We start from the raw sequence: 10,029 nt of genomic DNA, 5'->3' as shown, positions 1-10,029 counted from the left end.
AGACAGAACAAAGGGATGAAACTTGTGCTCAGAAAAGCAAAAGGCCAGTATCATTCCCAACAGCCTTCCGAAGAGTGAAGCACTAGTTCTGAAGGAATCAGAATCCCCCAGCAGTGTTATCCTCGACAGCGTTATCCCCAGCTGATAACATTTTATCCCCTAACAGGTAAGTAAATAATTCCCCAACAGTGTTATCCCCAGCAGTTTCGAGGAGTCCAACACAAGTTTGGTGAAAATCAGTATCCTCAGCGGTTCCTTTCGGGGAAAGGCAAAACAAGTCTTAAGGGAGGTAGTCTTCGAAGGAAGAAGCTATGCAAAAAAAAGGGAGTAGTTTGCAGAGGAATGAAACATCCTACTTAAAAGGAAGTAGTTTTGGAAGGAGTAAGATAACATATTTACTCAGCAGAGTTATCCTCAGCAGTGTTATCCCCAGCAGGGTTACTTAGCAGTTCGCAGTGTTATCCCCAGCGGATCATCGAGATGTAGAAGCATCCTCGACAGAGTTTCGACCAAGTTTCAAGAGGGTCGGACAACCCAGAGTGGGTAAGGAAGAAAAACAAAATTCATCCCCAACAAAATAATCCCCAGCAAGTTTTGAGGTAAGACATTTTCAAGTTTTGAGGATATTTTGGGTTCATCCGCCCTCGAATAGGATATTTTGGGTTCATCCGCCCTTGAATAGGATATTTTGGGTTCATCCGCCCTTGAATAGGATATTTTGGGTTCATCCGCCCTCGAATAGGATATTTTGGGTTCATTCGCCCTCGAATAGGATATTTTGGGTTCATCCGCCCTCGAATAGGATATTTTGGGTTCATCCGCCCTCGAATAGGATATTTTGGGTTCATCCGCCCTCGAATAGGATTTTATTTTCAAAGTTGTTGAAGTCATGAGCCCCCCTGAAGAACAGAATGGCGTTTTATTTTTAAAAGTTGTTGAAATTTCGCCAGCCTAAAGAAAGGAATGACATTTTTATTTTAAAGTTGTTATTGAAGTCAGGAGCCCGCCTGAAGAGAGGAATGGCGTTTTATTTTTAAAAGTTGTTGAAATTTCGCCAGCCTAAAGAAAGGAATGACATTTTTTATTTTAAAGTTGTTGTCAGGAGCCCGCCTGAAGAGAGGAAAGGCATTTATATTTTTAAAAAAGTTGTTGAAATTTCGCCGACCTAAAAAAAGGAATGACATTTTATTTTCAAAGTTGTTGTTGAAATCAGGAGCCCACGTGAAGAGAGGAAAGACGTTTATTTTTCAATGTTGTTGTTGAAATCAGGAGCCCGCCTGAAGAGAGGAAAGGCGTTTTATTTTTAAAAGTTGTTGAAATTTCGCCAGCCTAAAGAAAGGAATGACATTTTTATTTTAAAGTTGTTATTGAAGTCAGGAGCCCGCCTGAAGAGAGGAAAGGCGTTTTATTTTCAAAGTTGTTTGTTGAAGTCAGGAGCCCGCCTGGAGAATGGAGGCATTAAAAATTAAGAAATTGTTGAGGTCAGGAGCCCGCCTGAAGAGAGGAAAGACGTTTATTTTTCAAAGTTGTTGAAATTAGGAGCCCGCTTGAAGAGAGGAAAGGCGTTTTATTTTCAGAGTTGTTTGTTGTAGTCAGGATCCCGCCTGGAGAATGGAGGCATTAAAAATTAAGAAATTGTTGAGGTCAGGAGCCTGCCTGAAGAGAGGAAAGGCGTTTATTTTTCAAAGTTGTTGAAATCAGGAGCCCGCCTGAAGAGAGGAAAGGCGTTTTATTTTTAAAAGTTGTTGAAATCTCGCCAGCCTAAAGAAAGGAATGACATTTTATTTTCAAAGTTGTTGAAATTAGGCATCCACCTGTATAACAAGGGAATACATTTCATGTCTTTACCATTAGGCGCCCACCTGTATAACAAGGGAATACATTTCATGTCTTTACCATTAGGCGCCCACCTGTATAACAAGGGAATACATTTCATGTCTTTACCATTAGGCGCCCACCTGTATAACAAGGGAATACTTTTCTGCTTTTCATTTCTGTTCTAGGTCGCCCACCAGTATAATGCGGGAATACATTTCTGTCTTTTCATTTCATGTTCTAGGTCGCCCACCAGTATAATGCGGGTATACATTTCTGTTTTTATTTCATGTCCTAGGCGCCCTCCAGTATAATTCGGGAATACATTTCTGTCTTTTCATTTCATGTTCTAGGTCGCCCACCAGTATAATGCGTGTATACATTTCTGTTTTATTTCATGTCCTAGGCGCCCACCAGTATAATGCGGGAATACATTTCTGTCTTTTCATTTCATGTTAGGCGCCCACCTGTATAACAAGGGAATACATTTCATGTCTTTACCATTAGGCGCCCACCTGTATAACAAGGGAATACATTTCATGTCTTTACCATTAGGCGCCCACCTGTATAACAAGGGAATACATTTCATGTCTTTACCATTAGGCGCCCACCTGTATAACAAGGGAATACATTTCATGTCTTTACCATTAGGCGCCCACCTGTATAACAAGGGAATACATTTCATGTCTTTACCATTAGGCGCCCACCTGTATAACAAGGGAATACATTTCATGTCTTTACCATTAGGCGCCCACCTGTATAACAAGGGAATACATTTCATGTCTTTACCATTAGGCGCCCACCTGTATAACAAGGGAATACATTTCATGTCTTTACCATTAGGTGCCCACCTGTATAACAAGGGAATACATTTCATGTCTTTATCATTAGGCGCCCACCAGTATAATGTGGGTATACATTTCTGTTTTTCATTTCATGTCCTAGGTCGCCCACCAGTATAATGCGGGTATACATTTCTGTTTTCATTTCATGTCCTAGGTCGCCCACCAGTATAATGCGGGAATATATTTCTGTTTTTCATTTCATGTCCTAGGTCATCCACCAGTATAATACGGGTATACATTTCTGCTTTTCATTTCATGTCCTAGGTCGCCCACCAGTATAATGAGGGTATACATTTCAGTTTTTCATTTCTAGGTCGCCCACCAGTATAATGCAGGTATGCATTTCTATTTTTCATTTCTTGTCTTAGGCGCCTACCAGTATAATGCGGGAAAACATTTCTGTCTTTTCATTTCATGTTCTAGGTCGCCCACCAGTATAATGCGGGCATACTTTTCATATTTTTGCATTCTGGCGCCCACCTGTATAACGAGAGGAATACTTTTAGTCTTATACTTCAGATTTTGAAATCAGTAACCCCACCGGAAGGCAGAAGGTTACTACAGGAATCCCCAGCAGGAAACAATAAAAATTCCCAGCACCGGAAAGCAGAAGGGGGCAACAAGAGGTACCAGCACAAATTCAAGCGCATGAGTCAAAAGGAAGAAAAGACACGTCTTGAAATAAGCGGCCTGTGAACATTAAATTATGCACAACATAACAAATCTGATGAAAAAAACCGTATCCCCAGAGGAACCGCCGAAAAGCTTAATGAAGAAAGCCATATCCCTGGCGGACCGAGCAAAATGATGAAACTGGTATTCAGAAAGGCAAAAGGCCAGTATCATCCCCAAATTCACGAAAGAAAAGCACCGGAGGAAACACAAACCGACAAGAAAGCAAGGCAACAAGAACAAGTTGCAGATAGATTAGATCTTATGATCCGTAGTCTAGCCTAACTTCTTGTTTTCTTTTAAGCATGGTGTAATAAGGAGGTCAGCAAACAAGTGAAAGTAGCATGCAACAACGGCAACATTGCAGTCCCACGGTAGTCCCAGCTACCAAAACTTCCCGAACTACATTGACCTGATTCCTGTTCAACCCAGGATATGTAGGAAACCTCTGAAGCAAAGGTTCGGTCAAATCTTTCAAAAAATGCTTCACACGGAGTACTCGGATGGGCAAAAATCGCTCACTTTATCTTTGCACGAAAACCCTTCGTGTCTTCGGGAAAAGAAGGGCAGCTGTAAGCACGTGATTTTTGCCCTATGAAGGAATTACTCCCAAAAAATTCAAAATAAAACAATTTTCCTTGGTGTGCAATTTTTTTGAATTTTTGTGGTATTTTGTGTAATTATTTGTATATTTGTCTGCGCATGTTTATTTGTTAAATTAATAAAAAATACAAAAATATATCTCATTTTGCATGTAGGATTTAATTCTACAATTGTTAGTAATTAAGTTTGTTTTACAAAAATGAAAATTACAAAAATAGACATCTTTCACATTTTTAGCATTTAATGTCCAATTGTACAATTTTATGCTTAATTATTACTTAATTGTGTGTTAATTGTTATTGGGAGTTAATTTGCGCTTTTATAAATTAACTTAGTTCTATATGATAGTTTAAGGATTTTTAGAATTTAACTTTAGAAAAATAAAAGAAGAAAAGAGAGCAAAATACAAAGAAAATCGGAATTGGGCATCTTCTTCAATATTGAACCACAAGCCCAAATATACCCAACCTTCCCCTATGACCCGGTCCATTCCAAACCGGGTCGACCCAGTCCAGTACCAACAACCCAACTCCCCCTCTTCATTTTTCATTTTTTTAATTTTTTACCAAAAACAAAACAAAACAAAACCCTAAAAAAACACTACCTACCTGCCGCCCCTCTCTATCTTCTTCTCCAAAAAAGCTCCAAACAAACCCATCAATGGCTGCCCTTCCCCCGCCTCTTCTCCTTCACATGCACACACACACACACACAACCACGGCAACGCAAGACACACACACCCGCTGCCCGTGTTTCTTCTTCTTCTTCAAGATCGCGAAGGTTTCTTCTTCTTCAAGTTCACGGTGATCGTTGCTTCTTCTTCTCCGACGCTGCTGCTGCTGCGTTCTTCGTCCGACGTCGTCCATGGCTGCTGCGCGTCACTGCGCTCCAGTTCGCCTTTGCTGCTTCCGTTACATCCAGTTAGGAACGATGGCTGCGTCCACAAGCTCCAGTTCGCTACCATGGCTTCTTCCGTTCACTGTTTCTCCTCGCTACCATGGCTGCGTCCACAAGCTCCAGTTCGCTGCTTCTTCTCCGTCGTGTTGATGCTGCCATGGCTGCGTCACTGTAGTTGCTGCCCGTCGCTGGTCTTCTCCGTTGTCCGTTGCCCGTCACGTTGGTTGCTTTATCTTCTCCGGCTCGTTCCCGGATGCTGCGTCCCTCATGCCATCGAGCTGCTACTATTACGTCTCCTTCTTCGTCCTCTTCCAAACAACCAAACTACTTTCCGTTCGATGTTTGGTGTCGCTTCAATCCGGTTAGTGGGTTTGAGTTTCATTTTTGTCCGTATTTTGTTTTGATATTCTCGGATTTAAAATAGTTAAATGTTTGATTCTTGTTTTGTTCGTGTTTATTGTTTAATTAATTTTCTAGTTTGTTCATGTGTTTTTGTTGATTTAATTTTCAGATTCAAATGGAACTTTAATTAATTAGTTTTTCAGTTTATTTCATGTGCTTTTATTTATTTTGTAAAAGAAATTGTTAGTTTAATTCTAATGTTGTTAGATGCAAATTGAAATTGTTAGTTTAATTTTAATGTGAATGAAATTGTTGGTTTAATTTTAGTTTAGTTTGTAAAAGAAATTGTTAGTTTAATTTTAATGTTGTTAGATTCGAATTGAAATTTAATTAATTATTTTTCAGTTTGTTTCATGTGTTTTTATTTATTTTTGTAAAAGAAATTGTTAGTTTAATTTTAATATGGTTAGATTCAAGTTGAAATTCAATCAATTATTTCTTCTTCGGTTTATTTTATTCATTTAAAAGAATTAAGTTGTAATATAGAAATATGTTAGTTTAATCGCTTGAATCCGTTCTTTGTTGTTTAATTTAGATTTAATTCTTGTTTATTGATTGTTTGAAGTTCGTTTTAATCTAGTGAATTAATGTGAGTTTATGTTTTGGTTTGTAATTTTTGATTTTGTTTGAATCATGAATCTTTGTTATAATATTTTTGGATTTAATTTGAATATTAATTGATTAGTTGAGTTTTAGTGATTTGAATCTGTTCATTTATTTTGTTTAATTTGAATATATTTGTTTGTTAATATTGTTGAATATGCAAATATATGTGTTGTTAAAAATATCGTTCAGTCAAAATAATTCCGATTGTTGATTCGTTGTTCATAGTTTATGTTTGAATTCGTTGATTGAACTGGATTAAGGATATGTTATAGCTGGTAATTTAATTTTAGGTTCTTAGATAATTTTGAAGTTAAACCGATTTTGAAGGTAAAACGGGAATTAATCAATTACGGATTATTTAATTATGGTGGGGACCAGACATAATGATAAAAGCAAAAAGGAAAAGGCGCGTAATGATGTCTACTTTTCAAAAAGAGGGAACATGGGGGCCCATTTTGACTACTTTTCAAAAAAAGGGAACACGGGGGGCCCACGTTGACTACTTTTACTAAAGTAAAAGTGTGGGTAATAATAAAAGTTAAAGGGGAAAGAGGTAAAAGGGGGTCTTGCTTTGTATATAAGGGGGGATGAGGGGATTGAATTTGGAAGAAGAGAATTTAGAGGATTATTTTCTAGAGAGATTTTTGGGGAGAATATTTTGAGAGAGAAATACATTTTGAAAATCTGAAGAGAGTGTGATAGAGTTTTAAAAGAGAAAACAAAAACAAAGTGAGAAACGAGTTTAGTTTCGGGTTTTAATACACGCGTGGGTTGTTGCTGTTTAGTTTGTTTACAAACTATTGGGTTTGTTCTATTGAGTTGTTCGGTTTTTCTTCAATGTTTTCTGGGCCTTGAATCTGGTTCGAATTACTACTGTTGGGTTGCTGTTGCGTTGATGTGTTATTACTGCTGCTGACTCCTCCTTCTTTTCTTCTTGTACTGCCATTTCCAGGTACACATTTGTACACTCTTAGCTCGAAGCGAAAAATGAAATATTAATCAGGTTTTGTTCCTGTTGAAGTCCTCTTGTTCAGATTTGTGTTTGAATAGAATTTTTCTTTCTTTGTATAAAATGTAGTTGACTGATTAATGAGTAATGAGGTTGCACATGTATAACTTCATCTAATAATGCTAGTTTAAATTAATCAAAGAATGATTTGTTTCGATATTATTGTGTATCTATCTCATGTTCTAGTGTTAGTAAATGATAGAATATAGAATAAAAGCAATCCTTCTTGGTACAAACTCGATTGCAATTTTCCATTTGCATTAATCACAAACTAATAACTAATAAGTTACGTTTGTTTAAGCATGTAATTAATCGGGAGATTTTCTTTTATTTTTAGAGACGAACTTATAGAAAATGTAGTCACTGTAGGTTTGTCCTTTTAAATAAAAATGAGACGAGCCTCGCCCAATAAAAAATATCAATTGCGGGGCCCTCAATAATCGGTCATAACAAATACTTAGAATTTGGGATGGACTGTTTAGTGAATTTCATTGCCTTCCCCAAAGATAATAACGCGTTAGTCTCTTTAGACGCGATTTAATTAAATTACTTTCTTAAACTCGGGTGCACATTTATGTGACCTAAATCCAAATCTCAGCGGAGTCGAAATGCGTCTCTAATCACGGGTACATTGATTGTGACGTGGTCCGAGATGCATGTCCACAACGTTGCAAATTACTTTAAAAAAATAAGAATGAGATGAGCCTCGCCGAATAAAAATACAAAATTGCAGGGCCCTCAGTAAATATTTTCTTTAAAATTGCTTAGACTTCGAGATGGACCGTTTAGCAAAATTCCACGGCCCTACCCAAAGTAGATGATACGCTAGTCGCTTTAGGCGCGCCTTTAATAATTTAATTTTCTTAAACTCGGGTGCACATTTATGTGACCCAAATCCAAATCTCAACGGAGTCAAAGTGTGTCGACGACCACGGGTACATTGATTGTGACGCGGTTCGAGATACATTTTCACAACGTTGCAATTCCCTGTAAAAAATAATAATAATAATTATGAAAGCGGTAAAAAGTTAAAATTTGCACATAAGTCCGTATTTGTACAAAATCAGATAATCAAGCCGAATATGACAGTTGAGCGACCGTGCTAGAACCACGGAACTCAGGAATGCCTAACACCTTCTCCCGGGTTAACAAAATTCCTTATCCGGATTTCTGGTACGCAGACTGTAATATGGAGTCATTCTTTTCCTCGATTCAGGATTAAAATTGGTGACTTGGGACACCCTAAATCTCCCAAGTGGCGACTCTGAAATAAATAAACAAATCCCGTTTCGATTGTCCTTTAATTGGAAAAAACTCCTTGTACCCTCGCGGGGGTGGAAAAAAGGAGGTGTGACAAATAAGACAACCCAAATGTATATACCCAAAGGAGATTATGTGATGCGAGGGCCAATTAATCTACCAAGGTTGAGTGAGCCCGTGGTTATTGGCCGCGCACCACAAAAGCCCATGACGGATCCTACCGCCGTTCCCTGGAACTACAACAAATCAGTGGTGACTAACAAAGGCAAAGAAATCTCGAGAGAAGTTCAAGAAAATAACCCAGCTGTAAAGTATTTCAATTTGGAAGAGGTGAACAATGCCACTAGAAAGCGCTTCCCATCTAAGAAGCCCGTAAGTGCCGAAGAAGCGGAGGCCTTTTTTAAAAGTTGAAAATGGCGGATTCTAAGGTGATCGGCCAGCTTCAAAAATTTCCCGCACAAGTCTCCTTGTTATCTCCATTGATGAATTCCACCGAACATCAAAAGGTATTGATCAAGACCCTTAACGAAGCATATATGCCTGTTGAGACTTCTGTAGAGCAGTTGGAGAGAATGGCCGAAAGATATTTTGCAATCAACCAGATCTCCTTCAGCAAAAATGACTTGCCCCCAGAAGGGGCAGCACATAACAAAGCCCTGCACCTGACAGTCAAATGCGAAGGGTACTACGTGAAAAGGGTTATGTTGGATGGAGGCTCTGGGGTAGACATTTGCCCACTCTCAACTTTCCAGCGTATGGAAATTACTACCGAGAGAATCCGACCAAACAACGTCTGTGTACGTGCCTTCGATGGTATCAAAAGGGACACAGTTGGAGAGATTTATCTGACTCTGACCATCAGCCCAGTAGACTTTGAAGTAACTTTCCAGGTTCTGGACATGGACACGTCCTACAATTTTCTCTTGGGAAGGCCGTGTATTCACGCAGCGGGGGCTGTGCCTTCTACTCTCCACAAGATGGTGAAGTTCAGACATGAGGATCAGGAGATTATGGTTCACGGGGAAGATGAGCAATCGATTTATCATGACCCGTCAGTCCCATGTCTTGAAGCAAGAGAAGGAAGTGAGCACAAAGTCTATCAGGCCTTTGAAATCGTCGTCCCTGATCAGTGTGAAGAAGGAAACCCTTGTCCTCAACCCTTCCTTTCTAATACATCAATCATGGTGGCCAAAGAAATGATCGGGCACGACTACAAATCTGGGAAAGGGCTTGGGAAATCGTTGCATGTAATAGCTGAACCTATCACCCTGACCGCCAGTGAAAAGTTCTTTGGGGTAGGCTTCCGACCTACTCCAGCTGATGTAAGATGGGCATATGATAGAAAGAATGATGGTTGGGTTTTGCCTCAGCCAGTGCCGCATATGTACAGAACATTTGTCAAGCCAAAATACAATGAAGAAGAGGAACATAAGGCCTTTACAACCAAAGAAATCGAAGAAATCTATGGGGCCATGAGGAAGATACTGTATGAAGCCCACATGGTTCAACTAGGGGAAGGCACAAGAACCGCTTAGGTGCTGTATATGGGACCTAATGCCTAACTGTAGAATTGGAAGGCTACGTCATTCCCAATCAGGCGGGAGTTCCGGTAGACCTGTCCTGCCACTTTTTCTGCATCTCGAGTTATTCCAAGGTGTAACTCGGATGTTTTCTTTAGTTTCCTGTCTTTTAATTTCCAATGTAACCCCTGTTATCTTCAAATTCAATGAAATGAAATCAATATTTCATCGTTCATCTTTCTTTATTCTTTCTGATTTGGTTATTTTTCTCTTTTATTTCTTCTTTCAGTTCTAATAATGCGGCTTTAAATAACATGACATGCTTGCGGACTTCATGCCCAGATCCAAACGCACTGTCCAACTGCGAAGTAATGAACCAAGAACTGAAATATGATGAAGA

The sequence above is a fragment of the Nicotiana tabacum genome, chromosome 10 (genome assembly GCF_000715075.1).
Source record: "Nicotiana tabacum cultivar K326 chromosome 10, ASM71507v2, whole genome shotgun sequence".
NCBI classification, from domain to species: Eukaryota; Viridiplantae; Streptophyta; class Magnoliopsida; order Solanales; family Solanaceae; genus Nicotiana; species Nicotiana tabacum.
The sequence above is the reverse complement of the archived record's forward strand: the minus strand, read 5'-3'. Positions refer to the sequence as shown.